The 13863-nt window shown below is 44.0% G+C and overlaps 1 protein-coding gene across 1 annotated transcript in view; it reads right to left on the bottom strand.

Annotated features, from left to right (window-relative positions):
* Positions 1–13863, bottom strand: part of LOC144819575 (annexin A1-like) — a 599711-nt gene that overhangs the window by 481694 nt on the left and 104154 nt on the right. Inside the window, exon 2 of the mRNA XM_078677409.1 lies at positions 8691–8787. The gene's annotated coding sequence lies outside the window, so the exon portion shown is untranslated. The remainder of the gene's footprint in view (positions 1–8690; positions 8788–13863) is intronic.

The raw sequence follows: 13863 nt of genomic DNA, 5'->3' as shown, positions 1-13863 counted from the left end.
TTACCTGCCCCACCGCTGGCCCCGGCACTGGTGGTCGGTATACTTAGAAAAATCATTACGCATTTTTTTAGATGGCATATAAGCCTCCCCCTATTTCATTTTGTCATTAGCAAGATTGAGAAAATACAATACATACATACATATACCACTTACATCACTACAAATCATTTACTAGATTAGAGTAGACAGTAGTATGTCCTATCCTATCAAAAATAGTTAAATATATGGTTGGGCATTTTGTTGGTTGCATTTGTTTAAAAGCCTCTCAAAATTAGGGAGAGGACAACCCAAAGGACTGGACTCAGTTGCTAGAGCTATTGGTAAATCTGAGTTTTAAAACTTAAAAAAAATAAAGAGTGACCAACTGGGCAAGCTACAGACACTCTATTAGTAGTAGAGAGTCAGAGGCAGTTGGATTGATGTAAAAAAAAACAGACACTAGAAAAAAACATAACTAAGTAGGTAGGTAATGCAAGGATTACAAGAATTTAGAAACAGATAGATCGAGGAAGATTTGGTAAAAAAAGAATTAGGAAACGGAAATAATAGTTTGGAAAAAATATGGAGCATTAAAAGTTAGGGAAATATAATTATTAATATTAACAACAGGAGGACGTACTGGGGCCAGCAGCAGAGCCCTCAGTAGAAGAGTGATCCTGGCCCTGGGAGGCATCTCTGTGTCCCGCCACAGACGATCCTGTCTTCTTCTTGCCCCTGGATGCTGATCAAGTAAGATATAAAAAAGAGACAAAAATTGTTTGGTCTGAAGCAAATAAAATATTTTTTAAAATGCTCTAAAAACATTTTTGGACCGGAAACAACAATTGCAATAAAATTGACCTATCTAGTCTGATCAACTAGTAGTAGTATCGTGGACCGTCTAGCTATTATTTATCCAGTTATCTAGTTATTATCTAGTTATTATTATCCAGTGTTCCGTTCCAATTCCAGAATCCTAAACCTGTAAGTAAGTATCACTAGTCTAGGCCACCTATTCCAGAGACATTGGAAATAAATAAATCAACCCACTTTGTCGAGCCAATTGTTCACCAAGTCTGCATTTCCATTTATTTCAGTCCTCAAAAATGCATAGATGGAAGCATGCATATTGCATACACCAAATTGTTGGTTGGTTGCTGCTGATGTGCTGATGAGTTGCTATATTACTCAGTCACTAGCAAACTACAAAAGGTTCAACTAAGGACTAACCCTGGGTGTACTGGGTGTGGCGAGGCTATGCGGAGGCCCACAGAGGTTAAAACAATCTCTGCACACTCTGCATAGCTTCGCTATGAGCCACCCGCACTATTAACAATAGTTATAGAAGCTTAAAACACAATTTAAAGTATTAAAAAGGCCTAACCTGAGCTGCGGCGGCATCCCCGGGCTCCCCTCTTCCTCCAGCGCGACTTCTTGATGACAACTGCCCATGCGTGGGTGCTTGCGCATTTCTCATGAGATATGTGCATGCGCAAGCACTCGTGCATGCGCAGTTGTCATCAAGAAGTCGAGCTGGAGGAAGAGGGCAGCCCGGGGATGCCGTCGCAGCCCAGGTAAGGCATTTTTAATAGTTTACATTGTGTTTTAAGCTTCTATAACTATTGTATATAGGGTGAGTGGGAGGCGGGGGCTGGTGTCAACTCTGCTCCGCCGCGGAGAGTGTGGGGTGCTGCCTACTCGCCTATTCGAGAAGCGTGGAGTAGGCAACACTCCCCAAACTCCGTGGGTGGAGCAGAGCTCTCCACCCACACTTACTAAGGACTGGAGTCGGCAGGATGTGACATGACAGAGGACGAGTCACGCGGAAGTAAAAAAAATACCAACTAATGCTAAGTAAAAAAAAACTACCTACCAATCCACCACTATCTTAGTGACAGGACAAAGGACTGAAGTCTCTCTAGCATTACCTAACTTAAGTTCTCTAACCTCTCTTGCATAATCAACCCAAGCGAGCGCAAAGTTACAAACAAGTAAGATTAGTAGCGCCGAGTACCTGTCTAGTGTTAAGAAGTATAACAATCACATAATATTAGATTTTTAAACGTAACTTACCTGCATGTAAACAGCAGCATTCTTGCTATTTGGGGAAATATTTATATTCACAATTACACAGAACAGAACACACAATACTACTATAATTAGCTACTCACCAAGCCCCATGACCTCAACACCTAGCAGGTCCAGCAGGTCCAGCAGATCCTGCTACCGGTCCAAGATGTCTGACCAACGGTGATGCAGCTGGTCATGGGTGCGCCGGTCCCCAGAGCAGTGAAACCCTTGTCCAACGGCGGTGACACGCCTGGGAAGCGTAGGACTGCCGCCTGCTGCCAAGGCTAAGGGGAGGTGGCGATGTACAAAACAAAAAGGGCAGCCACCTTGGAGAAAAGGGCCCAGGGCTGCACCCCTTCCAGGCACCATCTGCCATAAGGAAGGTGGAGCTTGGTTGCAGGCGCAGCAGTAGCCTTGACCTTCTGACTACTAGAGATAGTAGCAGCGTTAGCCATTGTTCTGGGTGGGCGAGGGGCAGAAAGAAAAATGTAGGAGTAAAAAATAAAATCAGTAGAAGAAGTAGGAAAGTAAAAAAGAACAGTACAAAAAATGCAGTAAAAGTAGAAAGAAAATGAAAAATATACACATTGGGAGAGAGAGGGATAGATAATAAATACAAAAGATCAGAAAAACAGTGTAAAAGACAAAGGATTGAAAAGATTAGAGAGCTTTGAAAAACAGCCCCCAGAACCATGCAAAGAGTAGGAAAACAAGATGGCCGCTCCCACTGGTGACCGCGTGGTGATGTTTGTGCTATAGTTCCCCCGAACATGCAATCTGCGTTGCCAAATGTCAAAAGCATCTCACGAGCATGCGCGAGCTTGCGGAACAAGCAACTCTGCATGCTTGCATAACTCCGCGTAGCGTTGCAGAGTTTTTTTGCTGCTTTGTGTAGGCTCCCGTAGTGCAGCTACGCAAACTCCACCCTGGCTTAACAATCATACACCCACTGCGACACTCATGCACTCACTCACTCACACTCTGAGGCCCTTATTATTTTGTCAAACACCATTGCGTAATCAGGACCGATTGACCTCTAGTAAGCGGTCCAAACCACATTATTACAATGTGACTGCACATGGTACAGTTGCATACTCCCATTTGCCTATGGGAGGTTGTGCTTCAACTGTAAAATGGCCGTCGCACAAACGCCCATAGAAAAATTGGAGGATCTGTTCATCCCTGCACCGCATGGCAGCACACAGTACAGAGATGAAAAGGGGGCAACCATAGATGCCCCCGGTGGTTCGCTTTCCGACAGGCTTTCCATGTCGGAAAGCCCGACATGGAAAGCCTGTCAGAAACTGACACCGTAATCCCTACGGCGGAAACACCATCCATAGGTATTACGGGCAGGCCTACGACCTGCCGATGGGCTCCATGAGCCCGTCGGAATTCAGCCGGAATGACTGTCAGGTTTCACGGCGGCCGAAACTGAAACCCACAAGGGGACCAGGGAAGCCTCTCACCTGCGGACGGAGGCTTTCCTGGTCTCATCGTAATGAGGCCTCAGTGTCAAATGTTAGATGTTACAGTTAGAAATTAAAATGTAAAAAACTCTTACAAATTCACTTAAATAAATAGAGATTACAGGGACGTTATAGTTAATAATTTGAATTTTAAAAAAGCTTAGAAAATGACTGAAAAAAACAAAGTATCAGGGATGTTATAGTTAGGCTCACATTTTGATCGTACAAAAACAGAGAAATTCAGCAGTTATAGTTATCTGAGCTAACTATAACTTACATCTCTGCAATGCACTGCTTATGGCCTGACCTCACATATTACATCATTCATAACATTGTCAGTGACACATTACTGATGACATCACCAATGAGATCTCAAATGACTTCACTGATCCATTCGCCGACGTTGGTCATAGCATTCTGGGCGATGCATCTGGTGCTGGTGGTGTCTTTAGATGCAGGTTATTAGCCAGAGACTTACCTGGCTCAACTCACCCATTCATCCATTCACTCACTCACCTGTCTATTTATTTGACATTTGACATTTGACTCTTTTATCCACTCAACATGTAGAAAACATGTACAAATCGTCATTGCGGAAGCACTTTCATAATAATCATTAGCAAAGCCACTAGGGCTGACTTTGGCAAACTATATTTTATTGCAAACCTGTGCCACAAAAGCAAAAAACAAAAAAAGAAATTTGCCTGTAACCTTTTAGTGACGTTTTTTAAACAGCAAGTCTTTTATATGTGCCACGCAAGTTATGATTATTATTTGTGAAGTAGACAAGAGAAAATTGCATCCTAACCAAACACTCAAATCGTAGCTATGTTACAGTGTCACTTACTCATTATAACCCAAACCCAGCAAAACAAATAGGCAATATAATAAAAAAAAATAGTAAAATCATGCTTTGAAACAGCTTTGTAACTGAAGAGGAAGGAACTAATTTTAAATGGATATGAGCAATGTACACAGGCTTTGTTGAGTCAATAACTATGGAGGGAGCCATTAAGTAGTGCTGTAACGGGAAGGAGAAAAATAGGAAAGGCAATTTATATAGGTCAGTGGATGAAATCTACTGACCAAAAGCCCTATTCTTTATGTATAGTATGTATGATGTTTTGGGGGAATAGTCTGGGAAGACAACTAAAACTATTTTGAAGACTAGACCTGAAATGGTTAGCCATGCTGGATTTGTCAATGCTTTATTAAAACTTCCAACTCAGTATGGACGCAGGCAGCCAGACACTGGGAGTTCAAGCAGCAAATACAGCACAGCGAGTAAAGTTGTTGCACTGCACAGTGTTGCCTGAACAGAAGAAAGTAAAACTGCGCCATATCTACTTAGAAATGGCACAGTTCTGCTTCCTCCCTGCACATTCTGCCTTCTTTCTGTGCCAGTGGCTGTCGGCAGAGGTGAGAGCGATGTGGTGAGCGCAGGTGAGAGGTTTTATTATTTTTTTATTTACTATTACCAATCTTAACGTCTGTTGACTTCCACCCCCTTACCCCGCAATGTCCTGGCCCACCATTCTTACCTGTGCCGTCCGGGCCAGACTGGCTGTTCCCCGGTGAGCCGCTAGGGTGGGGGGCGGTTTTGGGTCCCGGGGGTCGGCAATAGCAACCCTCTGTAACAAAATCGACCAAGCAGTTTGGCAGGGCCGGTTTCATTTGCCAGTCTGGCCCTGGTGCCGGCTGCCCTGCGCTGGTGCTCTTGTGGCTGCCATGCACCAGCGCAAGAACCCGTTGTGCCTTTTGTGAAAGGATGTCTGTGTTGTCCTCAGGAAACATTTTTCTAGGAAGGCCTCCCTTTCTGCTCAAAAACAATGGTTTAAGGCACAGCTTTCCAATCTGTGTGGCGCGGCACGTTAGTGAGTCGCAACCCACACGTAGGTGTGTCGCGTGATGTGACGCGATGACATCTGCAGGCCAGCCAATATTGGGGGAATGCAACTCGAGCCCCCTCTCTGTGATCGCAACGTGCATGGCGATAGGCGGAGCAGCTGCAGAGAGGAGCCTCGTGGACAGGAGCTCCAGTAAGTATTGACCCCCCCACCCCGCCTCCGGGAGTGCTGCTCACGGCCCTGAGCATGTGACCTTGCTGGGACATTTTGGGTCACTTTTAAATCACTAAATCTTCTGTTTGCTGGCTCCTCTCCAACGGGGAGCCAGACAGCATGAATACAAGGACGTGCACGCAGAAGGCAGAACCCTGGGCTTCTCAGTTATATTTATTATTGGTGTACTTTAATTTCCTGCACGCTCACTGAAACTTCAACTCGCAGCTATGAGTTAAACGTGGCGAAAACAAGTAGCAAGTAGCAAAACCTTAAAATAACCTAAGACAGTAGCCACTACGTCAAACAATATTTGAACTTCATGTTCATTATTTAAAAGGCTCATGGGGAACCCACTGCGATAAACTGAACGGAAAAGCTCTCTCCTATTAAAAACAAATTCATTGAACAGCACTGGCTTTACTCATCTGTGCCTCAATGTTGAGTTTCCGCACTGACACCCAAAAGTACGGTTCCTCCTAACCCTGCAACTACTCATTTCTTTCTGCATTGAGTTGAAAATCCACCTCCTTGACGTTATCCAGAAGTGAATTCTAGAGCACGGGTACAATTAATGAAAATAAATCTGTTAGTACCAGATTGGAGCTGGGGTGGCTAAGCAATCTAAAAGGGCATGCCTGTGGCTGAAGTATTTGTTTTTTATTTAAATGTAAGTGCCTTTCTATCTATCAGACGTGTTTGATAAGGTATCAGAAATTGTGCAGAAGAAAAAATGTCATCAGGTTTGTCACATAAAAATAAGATTGTGTCAGAGAATTAATAGTGGAGGGATTTAAACAGCAGATTTTCAGGCTTGTGAGGCAGATAGTAATGTTGTTATCCAAGGGTTGTGAGGGAAAGGGGTCAGCTGATTCTATGTTTAAGACTGGATTTTATCTTCGGTCCAAGAGAGGTCTTGGGGTAACGCACAGTGCACAGATTTCAACTCTAAGAGCAAATGCCAGACACTAAATGTTGCTGGCTGGACGTGATCTATGTCTTAGAGGTGGAAGATGATGGATGTAGCTCCTGTATTCTGAACCAGCTGTTTCTTCACGAGGTCAGAGAAGAGGCCAATGTCAAGGTAGCTGGTATAGTCACTCTCAGAAAAAGCAATGGCTCATATCAGAAAAATCAGGTGATAAGCATAATTATTTTAGCATGCCTGGGGTGGTAGCCATCCCTCCCTCAGTGATCGGTACGTGTGGGGTTGTGTGTGTGTGTGTGGGGTTGCGTGGGGATGTGGGGTTGTGTGGGGGGTGGGGTTGTGTGGGGTTGTGTGGGTGTGTGTGTGGGATTGTGTGTGTGTGGGGGGGTGTGGGGTTGTGTGTGTGGGGGGTGTGGGGTTGTGTGGGGGTGTGTTTGTGTTTGTGTGGGTTGTGTGTGTGTGGGGCTGTGTGGGTGTGTGTGTGGGGCTGTGTGGGTGTGGGTTGTGTGTGTGTGTGTGTGGGTGGGTGTGTGTGTGTGGGTGGGGGGTGTGTGTGGCAGTATGCAAGTGACATCATGGTGCATGGCATTGCATGAAGTTACATCACAGCTTGTGACATCACAGGTGGCATTGCAGGAAGTGGCATCACAACTCATGAGCTTACATGAAGTGAGATCAGAGATTAAGACCTCACATATGTTAAGCAGGTCTATCATGAGTACATTTGAGTGCATTACAATATTTAACGAATTGATTTTTGCATTGGGGTTGTGCCAAAAAGTTGACAGAACCAGACACACAATCTGGGCCTCAATTAAACAGTTAAGGGCATATTGACATGTCCCTTGTGCCACCAGTGCATCAATTTAACCATGCGAAAAAGTGACATACCGATGGTGCAAGGTGCTTGTGCATGAGTGCTTTATTTTTTAAAACCCTACCACAAAGAAATTGGCAATAAGGAGAAATCAGGCAGTAATCTGTTCTGCTTAATTGGTGGCAAAGTCTGGGTTTTAAAATATATCATGGGGTTAAGGCACATCTTTCCAAACTGTGTGGTGCAGGTTGCTTGCACAAACCTAACCTTGCTTACACTCAGTTTTGCCAGTCACTGGCTTTGTTAGACCAGATTAACGATTGCTTTATTAGCCTTCCTGCTTTCTCAAATGTGCTTGGAAATGCACCATTTGCCCACTACTTTTTCAAAAATTTCTCCGGGGAACCCCTTGGGTGGTTCGGACTGGCTCGTTGCGCTCGCTCGCGTTACCGTGTCACTCAAATTTTTTTTATAAAAAGGTGGGTCACCAACATAAAAAGTTTGGAAAGCTGTGGTTTAAGGCATTGTCTTTTGTACCCTTCTTTGTACATAAATCGTCACAAACCCTTTCTTTCAATCTACTGCAAACCCATACTTGTAAATTGACATTTTTCAAGAGCCATGCAATGTAACAACAGGGGCATTGAATACCATTTTGCATTTGCTGTTCTACTGTTTAACTGCACGTTTTCAAATGTACGGCTGCGCCACGTATGCCTATTTCATTCGCTGTACTCAAGTGGATGAAAACCCTGAATACCAGTTATGGAAGACGCTGAACTGAACAAAAAGACTGTCAAGAATCTCCACCATTGGTATTCAGAGCTCTCCCTGAAATGTGAGTCTAAAGAAGTCAGAAAGGGAAATCAGCATTGGAGATGAAAAGTTAATTTAACTTTGTGATTGTCTTCGGCTCCAGGGAAATTAGCTGAACCCTAAATTGACACAGAAGAAACTTAACAGTTAAAACATACGCCAATTAACCACGAACACATGTGTTATGCTGCAACTACTTTTATCTTTTTTTATTAAAATAAATAATACAAAGTTTAGCCGCCTGGTCTTAGTAACGGAGAGTATTACGCACATTATACTTTGCCGCCCTGAGTATTTTCAAAACAGCCATTCTTCTTCCATATGCTCGTCTTTTTCCATTCAAATAAGTTATTTAAAGTGTAGCCGCCGTGTTATTAGTAACAGGGAGTATTACGCACATTATCCTTTGCCCACGGTCAGTATTTTAAAAACAGCCATTCTTCTTCCATATGCTCAGCCATCTCTTTCATTTTGTAAACATGTGTAGATAACTTTCATTTCAGAAAAAATTAAATTTTTTATCAAAAGAACGAAAAATAAAATAATCTTACTTGCTTTACACAGAGGAGAAATCTTCTTCACCGTAAAATGCTAAGAAGACCAAAGCTTTTTGCCGCAGGGAGCTTATATAGTCAGGGACGCATACACCTAACAAGAAAGGAATGCAATGTATGCTTTAGCGATTGGCCAGCACGTCAGAATATTTCCACCTACCCAACACTGCGGCCGAAAACAGGAGATTTGGCTCAAAATAGGAAATCGAATTTACAAAGTACATCAAACACAATATATACAAAGACTTCAAAACGTGCAATCAATCAGCCTTTTTCAGACCTGCCTCATATTTCTGATGAGTTGTTTGAATTTTAGAATTCTAAGGAAACATTTGAAACTATCACCTTGTTCCATTAGTCTTTTCCCAGAGTAGGCGTGTGGTAGCTTGTTTATAAGATTTACTTCTTAGACCAGTTTTACATTGAAACATACTGATTTTCTTTCAATCAGAAATTAATTCAGCAATAGACAAATGCAGCCCAGGTTAAGACAATTTCTACATTGAGCACACGTATATTTTATTTATATTTATTTTAATTGTATAGTATATGCTTTGTGACTTATTTGCTTCTATGCACGTTTGCGAGTGGCAAAAGTGATTTATGTGAGTGGGATATACGAATCTTTGGGGTGCACTTTTTTACATGTCCATTCATACGGAGAGGGCGTACACTGACCTCTGTTATGCATTTCACATATTTACAAGACATTTTGGTTACACTGAAACGAATGAAGAGGCCATATACTGCGCTGATAACATTGTTTTAATGTCCAATATAGGAAACATAGATTACGTCAACCCAGCTTTTGATGTTGCGTAGTCAATGGCCAACGTCATGTAGTTTATAACAAAACAATATGTATTTCTTTTTTTATTAATGCTATGGGCTAAATTAGTATGGATAACCCACGACCTTGGCCTAAGTCAGAGCTGTGGATGTCTAGTTTAGACATGGAAGGGAAAGATGTCACATTACACTTGGATACAAAATACACGATTTTAACACGAATGCCAGCTCAGATAGAACTTTGTGACAAACAATCACAATTTTTTTGTAGTTTTTGCCGGAAATGGACAAAGCTCAGAGAAAAAGGTTCACTAAGTCATGCTGCATATAAAAATAAGGTCAGCAAGGGCAAAAAAAGCTCTATAGACAATAAGTTGAAACAGCTGGGAGGAAATGGTGAGTGGAGAGAACGAGCACAGGATACACCGGATGTGGGCTCTGCGGAGCTGGTAATAGGAGAAAGGAAGGAAGAATTATCTTGTATTTTGGAGGGGATAGTCAGGAGAAAGTGGGAGGCAAGCAAGTACGTGCACCATGAATATGGGGAAGGATACGGAAAGCTCCAGGCTTGGAAATTAAAAATGGATCAGAACCAAAATAGGATACATGCCATTATGATAGAGAGGCAGAGCTCACCCAATAGTGAGGACAAAGAGATAGAAGGTGCTTTTTGTAGATTTTTTTCAAACCCTCTATACACAAGATGTGGGAGCTACGGAGGAGCAGGATGGAGGATATCTGAATGATTTGAAATTGCCTTTTTTGTCAGATGAGCAAAGGGGGCTGTTGAACCCTGAAATAACGATTATAGAGGTAGTAGGGGCAAAAGTGAGACTGAAGAGGGGGAAGGCGGCAGGACCAGATGCCCTCCCAAACGAGTTTTATCTGTCACTTACAGATGAGATTTCCCCTTTCCTAACATAGCTATTTAACTTGTTTTTTCTTGGAGCTTCTGCTATCTGGGAGTCTTGGAAGGAGGCTGCTATCTGCCTCTTGTTAAAAGCAGGGAAGGACTTAGATCTGGGGGTCTCTAGTTGGCAGAGGTAGGCACCAATGTCCAAATAGGGACCCTTGCTTCTAGTCAGGGTAAGGGGATACACTCTTTAGATAACCCCTGCTCACCCTCTTGGTAGCTTGGCACGAGCAGACAGGCTAATCAAAGGCAATGTGTAAAGTATTTGTACCAACACTCACAGTAACACAGTGAAAACACCACAAATGGACTCCACACCTGTTTAGAAAAATAAAGCTATTTAATCTAAACTACACAAGACCAAAACGACAAATAGCCAGTATACACAGTTCAAGAATATGATTTTAATAGACTTCTTGGGTTTGAGTCAAAATAAGCCACAGTTGCGTCACGTTTAGCCAAAAGTAACTTTAGATGCGGCAGAAGTTCCAAATGGAAGCTGCAGCATTGAAAAACAAGCAATGTGTCACTCCTGAGACCCAGGGGAGGCAATGCGACAGCCCCGCTGGACGCAGCTTGCGTGTTGCGACGAATCCGGTTTGTATGGAGAGGGAGGCAATACCTTGTATGGATTCCGGTGCGCAGGTTCAGTAGGCACGATGCGACGATCTTCAGGACGGGGACGATCTCAGGTGCGGCGGCGATGCGCAGCGCAGCGGCGATCTGCGACGATGTTCGCAGTGATGAGATACGGTCCGCAAGCAAGCGGTGCGGCGATCTCCCCCAGCGACGACAGGCTCTGCGATGAATTCGCAGCCATAGTAATATTCCCGCACCGGACTGATGTGTTCCGCAAGCAAAGGATGCGTCGGCTCTTGCAGCGGCAATAGGCGCTGCCACCTCGATCTCGATCTTCGCAGCGGCGGGAATTTTCTCGCACTATCGGCATGCGCTCGGCAAGCGAGCGATGCAAGAAAATTTGCAGATTGTCTTAATTTCTTCTTGTCCAGCTTCCCAAACAGCAGGCACGACTTCCAGAGGCACCACAACTGGACCAGGCACTCTAGGAAGGGCAGAACTCATACAGCAGAGTTCATGAGGAAGCTAGGGGTGAAGTCCTTTTGTTCCTGGGACTTCTAATCAGGGGGCCAGCTCTACTCAGGCCCTTGGAGATCTCTTCAAACAAGGGGACAGAGCAACAGCAAAGTCCTTCCCCTCTCCTTGGCAGCAAATCAACTGCAGGTCAGCCCACAAGTACACAGCAGGACAGTCCTTCCTCTTCAGTCTTCCAGCTTCCTCCTTGGCAGAGGTTCCTTCTTGATTTCAGGATGATCTAATTTTCTGTAGTCTGGGTAGCCCTTTTTATATCAGTCTTTCCTCTATTCTTTAGAGGCAGCCTTGGCTTAGTCAGAACCAGTACAGGTCAGTTCCTGAGCACTTTGTTTTTCTGTCTTCTCCTCTCCTTTCAGAGAGAGGGGCAGGGTCATCAGCCGCCCAGCAGGAGGTGGAACCAGCATTGTGGAAGGCAGGCACAACCTTTTTAAGGCCCAGGTGCTATCCCATCCCACCACTCAAGATGCAGATGCAGTCATTCAGCCTAGGGCTGACTCATCCACCCTCCTGGGGGCTCCCCAGCCCCTGTCACTCACAAACCAGACAGTCAATACACAAACAGGCCAAGGTACACAGAAAGGTTAGACAAGAGAACAGCCACTTTCTAAAAGTGCTGTTCTCAAGCACAAGGATGTGTTATTAAATTCTGAATTCAGGGATACCAGACTTTAATTTTCTATCTTGCTCCTATGGGAAGATATGCAGGTAAACATGATACTCAACATTCCCCATTATTGCCTAGGGGCAAGATAGCCCTCTCAGCAGTGAAAAACGAAAATGTCTGTCATTCACTACCAGAGCATGGCACAAATACTGGTGCATGATCTACCTTTCATATACATTGCTCCCTGCCCCGTGGGGTACCTTGAGCCTTCTATAGGAGTGTCCAACGTGTACAGAAAGGGAAGGGTTAGGCCTGGACAGTGTGGACACTGGTTAGGGCAGCATGGCAGTTAGCAACTGCACACAGGCACTTGGGTGACAGGCCTGAGATACCATTTTAGGGCTACTCATGTGGGTGGCACAATAAGTGCTGCAGGTCCACTAGTAGCATTAGAATCACCTGGCCGGCACACTCAGGGCACTTTACTAGGGACTTCCTGGTAATACAAAAATGCCAATTATAGATAACCAATCACACTTACAATTTACTCAGGGAGCACTTGCACGTTGGCACTGATCAGCAGTGGCAAAGTGCCCAAAGCATCTAACCCAGCAAAAACTAAATCCAGCACAGCGTCAAAAATACAGGAGGTAGAGGCAAAAAGTCGGGGGGAAACCATGCCAAAGATGGCAGGTCTAACTGACCCAAGGTGTTGTGAATCTTACAGGCCTATCTCTTTACTGAATAGCGACTATAAGATCTTTAACCAGATTCTGCCTGGGAGATTGGGAGGAGTAGCGGGTAATCTGAGACATCGAGACCAGAAAGGGTTTATAAAAGGTAGGCATCTTCATGAGCTGATACAAGAGTTATTAGGGCAATAGACATAGCAACTCAAGAAGGTCTCCCTCTGTCAATAATTACCTTCGACGCAACGAAGGCTTTTGATAGGGTGAGCTGGCCATACCAGCATAGAGTTGTTGAGTCATACAGGTTGAGAGAGGCTTTTGGTAGGGCTTTGAAGATGATCCATAGAAGCCCATCTGCTAGGATACTGGTAAACTGGAACCTCACACAAAACACATTAATTTCAAGAGGTACAAGTCAGGGCTGCCCCCACTCCCCTCTTCTTTTCAATCTTCATATTGAACCCATGGCCATCAAAATCAGGGTCAGTCAACAGATTTTGCCATTTGAGTTTGGGGACTGGGAGAAGAGGGTAGCTTTGTACGCACATGATCTGTTGATATTTACAAGGGACTTGTCATTTTCACTCCAATAAATTTCGGGCCTTTTAGACAAATTCGGGGAGATTACCGGGTACCAGATAAACGGACAAAAAACCGACATGATGGAATGGCACTTGCAGAGTGACAACCCCGTAGTCAAGGAATCAATTAGATATTTTGGTATTACGGTGACAAAGAGCTTGGAAGACACTGCACAGGTGAATTTTGAGAGGGTGGCAAATGATTCCAAAATGTTAAGACGAACTTGGACAGGGCTTCCACTTTCTTTTTTGGGAAGATCGAATATCTTGTAGATGGCAATACTACCAAAATTCACTTTTCTGTTTGCCTGAATCTCCTTGGAGTTTAAGAAAGTTTGGGTTGACAAATTGCAGGGTACACTGTCTAGTTTTATTTGGGCTTCTAAAGCAACCAGAATTGCGTGGAAGAAACTCCGTAGGGGGAAACAACAGGGAGGAATTGCTAGCCCAGATGTGTCCCAATATTGTAGAGCATTTCAGT

Source organism: Lissotriton helveticus, chromosome 2_1 (genome assembly GCF_964261635.1).
Source record: "Lissotriton helveticus chromosome 2_1, aLisHel1.1, whole genome shotgun sequence".
In the NCBI taxonomy this organism is placed as follows: Eukaryota; Metazoa; Chordata; class Amphibia; order Caudata; family Salamandridae; genus Lissotriton; species Lissotriton helveticus.
Note: the sequence above shows the minus strand (reverse complement) of the source record. Positions and strands in the feature narration are given on the sequence as shown.